The sequence below is a fragment of the Elephantulus edwardii genome, unplaced genomic scaffold (genome assembly GCF_000299155.1).
Source record: "Elephantulus edwardii isolate Elephantulus edwardi_28Jun2011 unplaced genomic scaffold, EleEdw1.0 scaffold00143, whole genome shotgun sequence".
Classification (NCBI taxonomy): Eukaryota; Metazoa; Chordata; class Mammalia; order Macroscelidea; family Macroscelididae; genus Elephantulus; species Elephantulus edwardii.
The window spans coordinates 7,719,717-7,736,325 of NW_006399893.1; the positions used below are offsets into that span (position 1 = coordinate 7,719,717).

At 39.8% G+C, this 16,609-nt stretch overlaps 1 pseudogene; it reads right to left on the reverse strand.

Annotated features, from left to right (window-relative positions):
* Window positions 1-4,298: 4,298 nt before the first annotated feature.
* Window positions 4,299-4,731, reverse strand: LOC102854851 (annotated as a pseudogene).
* Window positions 4,732-16,609: the final 11,878 nt, after the last annotated feature.

Consider the following 16,609-nt stretch of genomic DNA (forward strand, 5'->3'; position numbering starts at 1 on the left):
ACCTTTATCTTGTTGTGGTGCTCAAGTATTTAATAAATTCTGGATATAAGTCCCTTATCTGATATGTTATTACCGAATACTTTTTCCCAGTCAGTGGCCTCCCTTTTTACCCTGTTGGAGAAGTTTTTGCGCAGCAGACAGTCAGTGTTTATTACATCTCAACAACAGCAACAGCAAAAAATTCTCACCATTGGACCAATAGGAAACATGATAGGCAGAGAAAAGATAGATGGTGTTGGCAATTTCATTTTACTTGAATCCACAATCAACATCCACGGTAGCAATGGTCAAGAAATCAAAAGACATGTTTCATTGGGAAAACCTGCTGTCAAGGACATCTCCGGAGTGTTAAAGAGCAAAAAAGAATTTGAAGTGTTGAAAGACTAAGGTACATCTGATCCAAGTCATGATCTTTTCAATTACATCCTATTCATCTGAAAGTGGGACAAGGAATCGGGATGACAGAGGAAGACTCAGTGCCTTTGAACTGTGATATTGGGGAAGAATACTGGATATCCTAATGGAGTGCCAGGAGAACAAACAAGTGTGTCTTGAATGAATTGTTCAGTACTCTTTAGAGGCAAGGATAATGAAACCTGGTCTCATATATTTTGGCTAAATTGTTAAGGAAAATTGTATAATGTCAGAGATACTAGACTAGGAAAGGTAGCCAGTTAGAGGAAGACTTTCAATGAGAAAGGTTGACATGGTGATTTTAACAAAGGATTTGAGTATATCAAAGATGATAATATGGTAAAGAATAGGACAAGGTTCAGATCTGTTTTTCAAAACATGGTTATGAGTTATAGTTGACTTGATGACACTTAACAGCAATAAAAATAACAACAATATGTTCTCGGCGAGCTCTGGTGGCCTACTGGCAAGAAGCTGCACTGCAACCCCAGAGATGTGAGGTTCGAATCCACCAGATGCTCTGCTGAAGAAGGAGGGACAATCTCCTCCTGTGTCAGTCAGATCTGATTTGACGGTACACACATTAAAAAAAAATAAAATAAACGTAACAAAAAAAATTTAAAAAAATAAAATAACAATATGTTCTCATGGGACTTCATGGCCTCTAAAACCAAGGACATGCAAAGTACATAGTCTGAGATGAGAAGTCAGGTGACTTGGAAGTAGCGAAAGGAAAAGCACAAATGCCCAGTGCAATATGGCTTTTGATTTCTGGCTTCCTGCTTCCACGGGTGTTGTTTGTGCATACAAGTAAAAGAAAATTACCAAAAACTTTGATTGTTTCTCCATCTATTATGATGTTGCCTATTAGTCCAGTTGTGAGAATTTTTTATTTCCTTGCTATTGAGATATAATCCATACTGAAGGCTACATAGTCTTTGATCTCCTTCAGTAAGTGCTTCAAGCTCTTCACTTGCATTAAGCAAGGTTGTGTCATCTGCATATCACAGACTGTTAATGAGTCTGTCCCCAATACAAACGAAATTTCTTCCTACATATGGTCCAGGTCCTTGGATTATCAGCACATTGTCTGAATTAATTAGTTACAGTGAAAGGATGAGACTCTAACCCACACTTTCTTTAGTGTTAAATTATGCAGCATTTTCTTACTCTTTTTGAATTACATTTCATGGGTTTTTTATAAAGAATGCCATATGAGCACAGTTCAGTGTTCTTTGATTCTAATTTCTATCAATGTTATTATTATCCATACAGTCAAATATTTTGACATAATCAAGAAAACAAAAGTAAATATCTTTCTGGTATTCTCTTTTCAGGTAAAATACATCTGCCATCAGTAATGATATTCCTTGTTCCAAATCTCTTCTGAAAATAACAAACTTTTTGTAGTTCTCTGTTAATGTACTGTTTTAGACTTTTTTTAATCATAAACATGTTTATTTACTAACTATAAGGATGGAAACTACTTAAGCCACCACCAATGAATGCAGAGAAAAACTATGATACATTCACACATTAGGATATTGTGTTGAATATGTAGATTGTTTTGATAGAATTATCATTTTCACAATATTGAGTCTTCCTAAGGAAATAACAAAAAATAAGGCCCCAGGAATAGATGGTATACCAATTGAAGTATTTCAGATAACAGATGGCCAAGAAATCTGGAGAACAACCACTTGGCCAACTGACTGGAAGAGATCAATATTTGTTCCCATTCCAAAGAAAGATGACCCAACTGAGTGTGGAAACTACAGAACAGTGTCATTGATTTCACATGCAAGCAAGATTCTACTGAAGATTATCCAAAAACAATTAGAACAACACATCAGCAGAGAACTGCCGGAAGTCCAGGCTGGGTTTAGAAGGGATCGTGGTACTAGGGATATTGTTGCTGATGTTAGATGGATCTTGGCTGAAAGCAGAGAATACCAGAAGAATGTCTATCTGTGTTTCATTGATTATGCAAAGGCCTTTGACCGTGTGGATCATAACAAACTGTGGCTGACTCTGAGAAGAATGGGAATCCCAGAACATTTAATTGTGCTAATGCAAAACCTATACTTGGACCAAGAGGCAGTCGTCAGAACAGAGCAGGGTAACACTGCATGGTTCAAAATTGGGAAGGGTGTACGCCAGGGATGCATCCTGTCTCCATACCTTTTCAACATGTATGCAGAGCAGATTATCTGAGAGGCTGGGCTCTATGAGGAGAATTGTGGCATCAGGATTGGTGGAAGATCTATTAACAATCTGCGTTATGCAGATGACACAACCCTGCTTGCTGAAACTGAGGAGGACCTCATGCACTTGCTGCAGAGGGTCAAGGACTGCAGCCTTCAGTATGGACTGAGGCTCAATGTCAAGAAGACAAAGATTCTCGCCACCGGACCAATTGGCAGCGTCAGGATCGATGGCGAAGAGACTGAGAGTGTTCACAGCTTCAGTTTGCTCGGCTCCACAGTCAACACTCTTGGCACCAGCAGTCAGGAAATCAAAAAGCGTATTGCGATGGGAAAGTCTGCTGTTAGGGACCTCTCAAACGTACTCAGTAGCAACGGTGTCTCTCTGGAGACTAAGGTGCGCCTGATACAGGCCATGGTCTTTGCAATCGCTTGTTATGCATCAGAGAGTTGGACAATGACTAGGGAGGACAGAAGGAGAGTGGATGCTTTTGAGCTGTGGTGCTGGAGAAGAGTACTGAATGTACCATGGACTGCCAGGAAAACAAACAGATTCATCTTGGAGAGGATTAAACCAAGTTACTCCTTGAAGGCAAGGATTCTGGGGCTTCGTCTGACATACTTTGGACATGTTTCCAGGATGTACGGGTCCTTGGAGAGGGACATCAGGCTTGGGAGGGTGGAGGGACAGCGCAGGAGGGGAAGACCCTCTATGAGATGGATTGATTCGGTGACTGGAGTAATAGGGATGGGTGTGTCAGAGGCAGTGCTGTTTGGCGCAGGATAGAGCAGGATTTAGGGCTGTTGTGCATAGGGTCGCTATGAGTCGCAAACTACTCGATGGCACATAACAACAAACAACATCCATAAACAGGGCACATTTTTCCATTTCTTTAGGTCTTTTACTGTGTTTTGCAGAAATGCTCTGTAGTTTTCATGAATAGGTCTTTTGTATCTCTAGTTATTTTCACTCCCAAGCATCTCAATGCTTTCTTGATTTCCTTCTCTGAGTTCTCTTTTTACTGTAGAGGAATCCCACTGAGTTTTGAATATTGGTATTATATTCTGCCACTCTACTAAATTGGCCTACTAACTCTAGCAGGTTTTTTGTTGAGTCTTTGAGGTTTTCTTTGTACACTATCGTATCATCTGCATGTAACGATAGTTTAATCATCTCTTTGCTGATATGGCACACTATAGAACATTATATGAAAAACAGTGAACTCATAAAAGATTACACAACAGAGGTGAGCCTGGAAAACATTATTCTGAGTGAAATATCCCAGTTACAAAAGGACAAATACTGCATAACACCACTGTAATAAAATAGGACTGACTTGGGGGTTGGGGAAAGAATTGAAAAAGATAATGAGCATTGCATTGGAACAGATGAGAGGAAGAACAGTGTGAAAGGAATATATGATAAGGCATTATATGTATGACAACAATCTTGAACAACAAAGAGGTACATCACAAAGTGACCTGGAAGAAGGGGGAGAGAGGAAAATGTGCAAAAATGAATGAATAAAAATGTTAAAAAGTAAACTAACACTTCGAAATAGCTACACGTAAAATGTGGCAGAAAGAATTAATACAGTAGTGTATTAAAAAACAAAAAGGAAGAAGCAGCCACCTATGGAAATAGGCTCATTGAACTGAGATTTTCATTCTCACAACTAATTACTTTCCAAAGTAAAGATGAAATTTTATTTTCTTTTTTTCATAGGTCTGAGTACAGATGACATTGTTCATAACACATTCCACCATGAATTTCCCATCTTCCAATTCTCTGGTTAGTGTGTTTTCCTTCCCGCTTATGCCTGGCATTGAACCAAAGCACACTCTGTAAAGGTGCAGACGCTCTGAATTTTTCTGCCATCGTCCATAGTTTCTTCAAACTTTCCTCACAGGTTACAAGAAAACTATGTCATTTTCAAAGTGTCTTTAGTTTTCACAGTGAAACCTTTGTCAATAGAAGTGATGATACAATGTGGCTTGGTCATTGCACACATTTTCCACAGAGCCATTTCCACCCCTATTACCTTCATGTGCTCCTCAAACCACTGCTGATGGCCTAGCTCCGTCCTTCTACCAGCTGCTGAATGGTGGCCATGGTGGGTGTACACTAGCATGTATGATAACTTTTTCTAAGAACTAGCCCCTCCTGACAACATGTCCAAAATATGTGAGATGAAGTTTCAGCATCTCTGACTCTAAGAAGCATGTTGGTTGCATTTTCTTCAAGGCAGATTTGTTTGTTCTTTTGACAGATCACGGGCTATTCAGCATCATTCTTCTACACCACAATGCAAAGTCACAAATTTTTTTCTGTCATCCTTATTAATTGTCCAACTTTCAGATGCATAGGAAGTAACTTAAAATATCATGACATGGATTAAGCACAAAAAATCCACAACATGCTTGAATCTGGAATGCGAAAAATGGAAACAAAGAAGGAGTGACGTCTGGAAAATACAGACTTGGTGACTAAAATGAGGCTGGAGACCAAAAGATTGAATTTTTATACAATCAATGACTCAATTTTTGCAAATGCTTTAAACACACATAAACATAATCCCACACCCACACACCCATTCCACAAAGGATGCTGACAATAAGTTATACTTAATCAGAAAGTTTCTGGGGGTAAAACTACTTGATAAAAATAGATGGTTCAAACCATACAGTAGGATCATAGAAGTGAGGTCTAGTGATCTATCTGCATAAAGATGAACCAAAAATCCAACCCCACTACTACTAACTCAGTTCTGATTGATAATAACTCTGTAAGATTTTGTAAAGATTGCATAGATCTACACCATAAAGCTTCCAGAGCAGTACATTTTTCTAGAAGCAGACTGCTTCATCTTATAAGCCCTGTCTTACGGTCTTTCTGTTTGTTTTGCCTACGTTGAGTTCTACTCCTCTGCTGGGGCTGTCCAGTGGCCTGATGATGTCATATCTTTGCAGAATAGTGAGAACACAGAACTTTCACCTACAGGAGGAAAGCTAGCCGTACAAAGCAGCAGACATAGAGAGCGAGGGGAGATAACTTATAGAAGTAAGACCCTTGCCCCCAGGAAGTCTTTGTGACCACAAGACAAGATTGAGCTGGAAGACTGGAGCCAAAAGGCACACTTTACCATCTTGTCATGGCCAGTACCTCGATCAAGTTTAAGATCTTGACCCTCTGACAACTCTCCTATAAAAATGATCCCAATCTGTATTGTCTCACATACAAGCCATGCAAAACTCAAAACCTCAGACTTCCTGCTGTGACATTGAAACCAACTCATAGCTGACCCACCAGTGAGGTTTTTAGAAGCTATAAATCACGAGAGGAGATTGTCTATCTTTCTCTTGATACCGTCAAAGAGCTGTGGCTTTTAGGTTAGGAGGCCAGTTCCCTATAGTCTATGTCACTCTAATAGTAATTAGTCAAAAGAAAAATAAAATAAAATCCAATTCCACAACTGGTTAATCACTACAATTTGAGCAACCTGGACAGAGGGCATTTCCATCATCCCAGAAAATTCTATTAAGCAGAGCTGAACCTAATGAAATGTTTAGTTGCAGATGATAGTTAAGTAGTTGTCAATCTGAGCCCCCAGAGTATATACAAGGAGACTTTTGGTTGAGGAAATACTAAAATAATTTTAATAACAAAAACCTAGGTAAATATTTCACAGTACTAAATAACTAACCTAATGGGAAATGGCCTCGTGTTAAGGAGTTGTGCTGCTACCCCAAAGGCACACAATTCAAATCCATCAAATGGCCAATCTTCTGTGTAATTTAATGCCCCAGAAAACCTTCTGGAGGGTCAGCTATGAGTTGGTTCTGACTTGACAGAACATAACAACAAGGAAAATCTCGGTAAATTTAAAGTGTAGAATTAACATAAGGTGTTGTTGTTGTTGTTGTTATGTGCCGTCAAGTCGCCTGCGACTCATAGCGACCCTAGGTACAACAGCCCTAAACTCCGCCCTGTCCTGTGCCAATCGCACTGTCTCCGACACTCCCATTCCAATTATCCCAGTCACTGAATCAATCCATCTCATAGAGGGCCTTCCTCTCCTGTGCTGTCCCTCCACCCTCCCAAGCATGATGTCCCTCTCTAAGGACGGTCTCTCCTCACAACATGTCCAAAGTATGTTACACAGAGCCTCAGAATCCTTGCCTCCAAGGAGCCACCCGGTTTAACCCTTTCCAGGACAAATCTGTTTCTTTTCCTAGCAGTCCATGATGTTCTCAATACTCTTCTCCAGCACCACAGCTCAAAGGCATCAATTCTCCTTCTATCCTCCTTAGTCATTGTCCAACTATCTGCTGGATAACAGGTGATTGCGAAGACCATGGCCTGTATCAGACGCACCTTAGTCTCCAAAGAGATACCATTGCTCTTCAGCACTTTGGAGAGGTCTCTAACAGCAGACTTTCCCATGGCAATGCGCCTTTTAATTTCCTGACTGCTGGTGCCAAGACTGTTGACTATGGAGCCAAGCAAACTAAAGCTGTGTGCAAACTCAATCTCTTCACCATCCATCCTGATGCTGCCAATTGGTCCAGTGGTGAGAATCTTTGTCTTCTTGACATTGAGCCTCAATCCATATTGGAGGCTGCAGTCCTTGACATTCTGCAGCAGGCGCTTCAGGTCCTCCTCAGTTTCAGCAAGCAGGGTTGTGTCATCCGCATAACGCAGATTGTTGATAAATCATCCACCAATCTTGACCCCACATTTCTCCTCATAGAGCCCAGCCTCCCAGATAACCTGTTCTGCATATAGGTTGAAAAGGTATGGAGATAGGATGCATCCCTGGCGTACGCCCTTCCCAATTTTGAACCATGCAGTCAGTGTTCCCTTGCTCTGTTCTGACGACTGCCTCCTGGTCCAAGTATAAGTTTCGCATTAGAACGATCAAGTGTTCTGGGATTCCCATTCTTCTCAGAGTCATCCATAGTTTGTTATGATCTACACAGTCAAATGCCTTTGCATAGTCAATGAAACACAGATAGACATTCCTCTGGTATTCCCTGCTTTCAGCCAAGATCCATCTAACATCAGCTACAATATCTTTAGTACTTCTACCATAAAAAAATGGAATTATTTCATCAATTTTCATTGCTCATTTCACACAAATATGTGTGATGCATATGGGGGAAATCACTCACATACTGGACAATTTACAGCAATCACAAACAGTATCCCACTTGCCAGGGACGTTTTGAAAGCGTGTGCTCTTTTTTGCCTGCCCCGTCACTGTATGTGGAGCACACAGCTGTTCATTTCTGAATAATCCATAGTGTCTGGATACCCTCTGGGGTTGTCTGCAGACATCATCCCACATCAGTCCCAGGAGTCATCCTGAAGGTTTTGATCGATATCTGAGCTGGTTCACACAAAGAGCAGGCAGGGCCATCCTGTGGCCCTGATCAAAGACCTGGAATGTACCTGTCACATTTTGTATTCATAAATTAACCAGAAGGTTTGAAATCCTCCACCTTGGGCTTGGCAAGCTTTGTAATGGAGCATGATAAATGATGACGTGGCTGCTCAGAAGGCCACCTGTGGCTTAGCAGCAGCTCAAGAACCTGCTCTTCAAAGAGTAACCCTGCTGGTCACAGATCAAAGGAGAAAAGGCAAAGGGAAAATTCCAGACAAACCTTTCACTCCATTGTCTACTGACTTCCTTTACATCATCATCATAACGTTTTCAGTGATATTGTGGCAGCATAGTGTGTCCTAATTCCCTTCATAGGACTCTCTTTAGACCTTCAATTGTTAGGGTTCTGGCTAGCTTAACTTGCTAAGAATGAAATAATTTCTTATTTTCTGTCTTTCTTTTTTTTTATACTGCTTTATTTACAAAGTTCATATACATTGTTTTTCACACCAGATCTTTTCCATTTCCTTCACCCTTCACTCTCTCCACCCATCAAATTGTGTGACCCTATGATTAATGCTAACCCATCATCAACTCTCTGCTCCCACCCTGCTGCAGCTTGGATCCGCATGTGCATTCTACAATAATGGTCTTATACAGTACTTGTCCTTATGGGACTGAGTTAGTTCACTTATTATAATGTTCTCCAGTCCTTCCCAAGTTAAGTAGCAATTTACAAAATCATTGTTTCTGCATGCTACAGAGTATTCCATCATGTGAATGAACCATAATTTTCAATCCATTTGATCGTAGTTGGACACTTGGACTCTTTCCATGTTCTTGTGATGGTGAATAACGCTGCTATTAACATTGGTATACAAGTCTCCGTTTGTGCCTCAGTTCTCATCCTCTCAGAGTATATTCTAAGAAGTGGAATAGCTGAGTCATATGAAATGCCCATGTTTAGCTTTCTATAGAAATGCCAAACTGCTCCCCAGAGTGGTGGTACCATTTACAATCCCAACAACGAGGTATGAGTTCCTATGTTGCCACATCCTCTCCAACATTTGTTACTTAGTGTCCTGTTAAACTTTGCTGCTACTGGAGTCAGAGGATATCTCATTGTGGTTTTGATTTGTATCTTTCTTATTGCCAGTGATTTTGGGCATTTCTTCATGTGTTTGTTGGCCATCCCCAATATTTTCCTCTGTGAAATTTTTTCCATGTCTTTTGCCCATTATGTAATTGTGTTGTCAATCTTTTTCTTGTGGAGGCCCTGTAAGATTCTGTAAACTTTTGATGTAAGACCCTTTCTTCTGTGACAAATGTGAGGGTAGTGATAGATCCTCAACTCTGGGCCTAAGTTGACTAGAATTCTTTCTGTTGAGCTCCCTAACAAAAAATCAACAAAATTTTTTTCCCAGGATGGTGGTTGTTGTTGTTGTTGTTATTGTTATCTAAGAATAATTGATTCTTTGGTACTGCAATGCACAGAGTGTTGACTATGCCATGGACTGCCTAAAGAAAACAAATCTGTCTTGGAGAACTTTCAACCAGGGTGTACCTTAGTGGCAAGGATAGTGAAACTTCACATACCATCTTTTGGGTGTGTTATCAGAAGGTGTATTGCCTCCTTCTTAGCATCACATTTGAAAAGGTAGAATTGTGAAAAGGGAGGAAGAGTCATAATTGCATGGATCATGAACTTGAACATGGCAGATGTTGTGAGAATGGCACAGTATAGGATAAAGTTTTAGCCTGCTCTTTATAAGGTTGTAGTGAGGTAGAGTCAATTCAAGGGCATATAGACAACACATTTATTGATAGCTCACATGAGTTCACTATGCTGAATAAGTCCAGTGTGTTTTCATTTAATCTTTGCAAAAGCTCAATGAGGAACGGCGATTACTGCCCACATTTTGAAAAAGAGGAAACAGGCACAGAGGGATGAAAGGCACTAAGTCATACAAATGAGTCAGTACCCTAACCATACGTGTTCGATGTCAATCCTAGCGTTCTACTAACAAAAAGTTACAGATCTTAGTGGTGTGAACTATTTAGAGCTTATCCTAGACAAGAGGCAGGTAAAAGAAAAAGGAAATGTAAGTCAAATTGAATTCTTCCCTAGAAGATGTCTGAGAATGTGCCTGAGGAAGAGATGGGAGAATTGAGCCTAGTACAATTTCACGTTTCAGTAGGGACAGTGCTCACCGGAGCTGTGGTAATTTTCTTATAACTGTGTAATTTGTCAAGTGGTTAACTTTTGAGGGAACCAACAGGATGAAAGCACAAGGACAGGATGAAAGAGAAGGGAAATGCTACATTCTCCCCTGGGGTGTCCTAAAGAATGGATGGTCACGTGTCCAAACTGCAAGTGAAGGAGAAAAGGAAAGAAGCCATGGTAGCCTCAGACAAGTCTGAGAGGTTAACAGAGCCACGTGGACCAATGCTTTATAATAACCCACTTTTGGAGAATGCTTACATGATAGTGCCAGAGTTTTAAAGAGCAAATTAATTTTGGTTGGTTGATTAATCTATCCATGTGCCTAGAATACCTCCCTGAAGAATGTCTTCCAATAGTGGATAAAGACCCAAGTCAATGAGCCAGAAGAATTTTATATTTTCCAAGAGATGTCCTAGAACATAGTATATTTTGATGTCTTTATCAGCTTCCACACCACACAGAGCCAGATACACCTTGCAGAAGGCTAAGAATTCAGAGGGTTTGATCCTTACATGAAAGGCCTCCTAAAACTATTCATATACTTGTGGATTCCTGAAATGTCACTGTTAAGACTTTCTATTTTATTTACATTTTATCTCATGTTGTTGTTGTTAGGGGTCATTGAGTCTAGTAGGACTCATAGCGACCCTATGAACAGCCAACCTGAACTCTGCCCAGTATTATACCATCCTCATCATCTCTGACAAGACTTTACTGCTGGCATCACCAATCTCCTTAGGGGGTCTTCCTCTCCTTCACTGACCCTTCATCTTTCCAAGCATGATATTCCTTTCCAAGGAATAATCTCACTTAGCTACAGGTACGAAGTATGAGAGATGAAGCTTCACTATCTTTGCCTCCAACAGGTAGACCACTTGGGTATTAAGATCTTGCTCCAGGAGTATTGTGCTGAGTGAACTAACTTGGTCCCATCAGGACAAATACCTTATAAAAACATTATTGTAGAATGAGGATGAGGATCCAACAGGGAGGAGGATGGAAGCAGACAAGTGAGGATGTGTGGAGGGTGAATCATAGGTTCACACAATTTGATGGGTGGGGAGATGAAGCAAATGGAAAAGACACAGTGTGAAAACCAAAGTATTCAAACTTTGTAAACAAATCAGTATAAAAGGAAATATTCTTTTTTTTTTTAACTAAAAGCTCTTGCTCCAGGACTAGTGAGAATGATTTATGACAAGCCAATAGAAAGTTCTAGATGAAAGCAAAGCTGGGTATAAATTTTCATTTCACCACTTCACCTGCTTATGATTTTGGAGCAGGTAATTCAGTCTTTCAATAACTTTGATTTTCACATCCACAAATGGGATTTTTTTTCACCTACACTACATTATATTATTATAAAAATTAATAACCTAACATATGGAAATACTTAATCCCTAGTAAGTGCTCATACTATTTTGATGGAAGAAAAACATGTTTAACTTGAAAATCTGCTATGTATCATATGCTTTCACAGAAGTTTTCTTCTTAAGTCTTCACAAGAACCCATTTATATTGAGAAGGATGTCGGGGTAGAGAGTTGAATGATTTGCCTATAATCGGTCAGTGGTGGAATCAAGACTGGATCTCTGTTTTGACTTCTGGTTGAGTGCTTCTTTCACTTGAGCATGCCTTCTCCCAAGAGGAACAATAATAAAGCAGTGGAGAGGATTTGCCTTCGATCTGACTGGAGTGTGCCCTGGCAGTGGCCATCTTTCCTGTGGAAGTGCAGAGGAACTTTTCTCTCATCCCTCTCAGTTTGAATAGCCTCTCGAATTTTTCTGCGTCTTTGGAAGCATCTGACTCCATGCCAGACAGGCAACATTAATTACACTATTATAGGATAACAAGCAGATCTATGAAACAAGCACCAGAACTAATTGGACCTGGTTTGCCATAAATTCAAGTTTTCTGGCTGAGCAACTTGTGAATCAAATGAAACAAAGTTTGTATGACATTTATGGCTTCCTCTGGTCTTGTGCATTGGTGGGATCTTCAAGCTCATTAATTGGGTTTTGACTCAAAGAGCTAAAATTCCCAGTGTCCTGAAATGTCTTTCTTTACTGTCTCACAGGGAGTAAAGGATTAAGGGACTAACAGGGAAGGGACAAAGGGAAAAGGAATTAATACTCATTTGACACCAATCATATTAACAGGTGATTTACAGATTTGTGCACTGAACACTAATGACAAAAAAACACCCCCAAACAGGCAAGTTGTAGAAGACACAACCTCATCCAAGAAGAAAGAAATCGCCAAACTGAATGTCAGAAGAGATTCTGAAATGCACAAGAATAAAGAGAAGACAAAACTAGCGGAAGGAATACTGAGGTAAAAGAGATTGAACAGATTTCAAAGGGAAGTACAACAAAACCAAGGATCATATTAAAACGGCATGTGCAAGGACCTGGAGTTAGAAAACCAAAAGAAGAACATTCTTGGAATTTCTGAAGCTGAAAGAACTGAAAAACTAAATCAAGCTTCAAGGTGTAATACTCAAGAATTGTTGTTGTTGCTATGTGCTGTGGAGTCATTTGCAACTCATAGTGACCCTATGTACAGTTCTCAACTCTGTTCTGTCCTGTGCCAACATTATTGTCTCAGACACATCTAGCTCTATTACCCAAGTCACTGAATCAATCTAGCTCATTGAGGGTCTTTCTGTCTTGCATTAACCCCTACTCTGGCAAGCATAATGTCCCTCTCCAAGGACTGGTTCCTCCTTGCAACATGTTCAAAGTATGTCAGACAAAGCTTCAAAATCTTTGCATCTAAGGAGCAGTCTTGTTTTACCCTGTCCAGGTTGAACCTGTTTGTTCTCCTAGCAGTCCATGTTACATTTAATACTCTTCTCCAGCACCATAGCTCAAAGGCATCCATTCTCTTTCTGTAATCCTTAGTCATTGTCCAGCTATCTGACATATAGTAAGTAATTGTGAAGTCCATGGCCTGGATCAGGCACACCTTAGTATCCAGACTGACACCATTGTTCTTCAGTATCTGAAGAGGTACCTGATAGAAGGCTTTCCCAGTGCAATTCATCTTTTAATTTCCTGGCTGCTGATACCAAGAATGTTGATTGTGGAGCCAAGCAAACTGAAGCTGTTGGCAATCTCAATCTCTTCATCATCTATCATGATGCTGTCAATAGGTTCAGTGGTGATAATCTATGTTTTCTTGATGCTGAGCTTAAATCCGTATTGAAGGCTGCAGTCCTTCACCTTCTAAAGCAAGCACTTCAGGTCCTCCTCAGTTTTAGCAAGCAGAGTTTTGTCATCTGTATAATGCAGGTTGTTGATGACTCTTTCACCAATCCTTATGCCACATTCCTCCTCATAGATTCCAGCTTCCTGGACTCTGAATATTGCACTAGAGTGCCAAGAAGCCAAAGCAAAGGGAAGAATTGAGAAACTAAGGAGCTGAACAGACGATTTCAAAGGAGAACAAAGCAAATTATTATAATAAAATGTGCAAAGAGCTGAGTCAGAAAATCAGAAGGGCAGAACTCGCTTGGCATTTCTTGAGCTGAAGGGACTGAAGAACAAATTCAAGCCTCAAGCTGCAATACTTAAGGATGATTTGGACAGAATATTAAATGATCCAGAAAGAATTGAAAGAAGATGGAAAGAGTATACAGAATCATTCTACCAAAAGGAATTGGCAGACACAGAAGAATTTCATGAAACATTGTATGAACAAGAGCCTATGGTGATGAAGAAAGAAGTTCAAGCTGCTCTGAAAGACTTGGTAAAAAGAAGGCCCAGGAATTGATGGCATACCACTTGACATATTTCAACAAACAGATGCTGCCCTGGATGATGTGCTCACCAAGTTGTGCCAAGAAATCTGTAGGACAACCCCTGGCTAACTGACTGGAAGAAAGCCATATTTGTTCCCATTCCAAAGAAAGGTCATCTGAAAAAGTTCAGAAATTATCAAATAATATCATTAATATCATATGCAAGCAAGATTCTGCTGAAAATTATCCAAAAGTGACTGGAACAGCACGTTAAGAGAGAACTGTCAAGTGTGCAGCCTGGGTTTAGAAGAGGCCATGGTACTAGGGATTTTATAGCTAATGTTAGATGGATCTTGGCTGAAAGCAGGGAATATCAGAGGGATGTCTATCTATGTTTCATTGACTATGCAAAGGCATTTGACTGTGTGTATCACAACAAACTGCGGCTAACTCTGAGAATAATGGGAATCCCAGAACAATTGATTGTGCTTATGTGAAACCTATACTTGGACCAGGAGGCAGTTGTCAGGACAGAGCATGGAAACACACATGGTTCAAAATCTGGAAGGGTGTATGTCAGGGGTGTGTCCTATCTCCACACCTTTTCAATCAATCACTGAAGAATTATAAGGTTAAAATCTTGAATGTGAACAGGGGAGGGGGAGGGGGAGGAAGGAAAATGTGCAAAAATGAATGAATGGTAATCTAATTTTTCTGTAATTTTTCATTAAATCACAACTTAAAAATGTTAAAAAAGAAGATGGAAGGAATACAAAGTCACTTTATAAAAAATAATTAGATGGCACTGAACCATCTCAGGACGTAGTATATGAACATTATCCCCAGGGATAATGTTGGAAGAACTCCAAGCTGCTTTGAAGGAAATGGAAAAAAATAAGGCTCTAGGAATTGATGCAATAACAATTGAAGTATTTAAGGAAACAGAGGCAGACTTGGATGTACTCATCAGCGTATGCCAAGAAATTGGAAGTCAGCTGCCTGGCCAACTGACTGGAAGAGATCTGTAATTGTTTCTGCACTAAAGAAAGGGTAATCCAACAGAGTGTGTAAATTATCAAGAAATATCATTAATAGTAACAGTATGAACAGTCAAGGAATCAAAAGATGTGTTCCATTGCAAAAATCTGTTGTCATGGATTTCTTCAAAGTGCTAAAGAGCAATAGTGTCCATTTAAAGACTAAACTGGGCCTGATTCAAGTCAGTCAAGTGGTTTTTCCCCAGTTATTTCTTCTGCATCTGAAAGTTGGACAATGAATAAGAATGAAAGGAAGAATTGATGCCTCTAAGTTGTGGCATTGGAGAAGAGTTCTGAATATCCCATGGATTGCCAAAAGAATGAACAACTGTGTCTTGGAGGAAGGGCTCCTTAGAGGGAAGAATGGTGAGACTTCGTCTCACATATTTTGAGCTTATTGTCAGTAGGGGCAAGTCCTTGGAAAAAGACATTATGCTGGGAAGGGTAGATGGTCAGAAAAAGAGACAAAGACATCCAACAAGATAAACTGACACAGTGACTATAGCAATTGGTTTGAGTGTATCAGAGATTGTGAGAATGGCACAGGATGGGGTAAGATTCAGATCTGTTATTCATAGGGTCACTTTGAATCTTAAGTAACTCAATAGCACGTAAAAAATAGTAACACCTCATTAATATCATGTGTATAATCTTGTTCGAAGTTATTGAAAAATGACTGGAAAAATACAATGACTCAAGACTGCCAGAAATCCAAGCTGGATTCAGAAGAAGCCACAGAATGAGTAATAGCAATATCAGGTGGATCTTGGTTAAAAGCAGAGAATATCAGAAAAATGTTTACTTGTGTCTTATTGACTCTGAAAAAGTGTTTAACTGTGTGGATCTTAACAGATAATAGAACTGATAACACTGAGAAGAATGTGACTCACAGAAAACTTAATTGTGCTGGTAGAAAATCTACACAAAGACCAACAGAACATGGGAACACTGTATGGTTTAAAATCAGGAAAGGTGTGTGTCAGAGTTATACATTTCTGCATATCTCTTCAATCTGTATTCTAAGAAAATCGTTAGAGAAGCTGGCATCTGAGGGAGAATGTGGCCCCAGGACTGAAGGAAAACTCATCAACAGCTTGCATTATACAGATGATACAGCTTTGCTTGCAGGAAGTGAGGACTTGAAGCACTTACCAAAGAGGATCAAAGATTGATTATAGCCTTCAAAATGGGTTACATCGCAACATCGGGAAAACCATAATCTCACCCACTGGACCAATAGAAAGCATCATAAAAAGTATTGAAATGATTGAAGTCATCTACAATTTTATTTTACTGGATCCACAATCAATACCCTTGATACCTAGCAGTCAAGAAATTACGAGACGTGTTGCATTGGGAAATCTACTGTCAAGGACTTCTCCAAAGTGTTGCAGAGCAAGTATATCTGTTTCAATATTAAGGTGGTTCTGATCCAAAATATGGTATTTTATGTTGCTTCCTATATGTATGAAAGTTGGACAATGAATAAGGAAGACAGAAAAAGTATGATGCCATTGAATTGTTTTGGTAGAGTGTTGACTATCCCAAGGCCTGCCATGCCTCTCTTGAAGGAAGTGCAACAAAGATTCTCTTTAAAGGCAAAG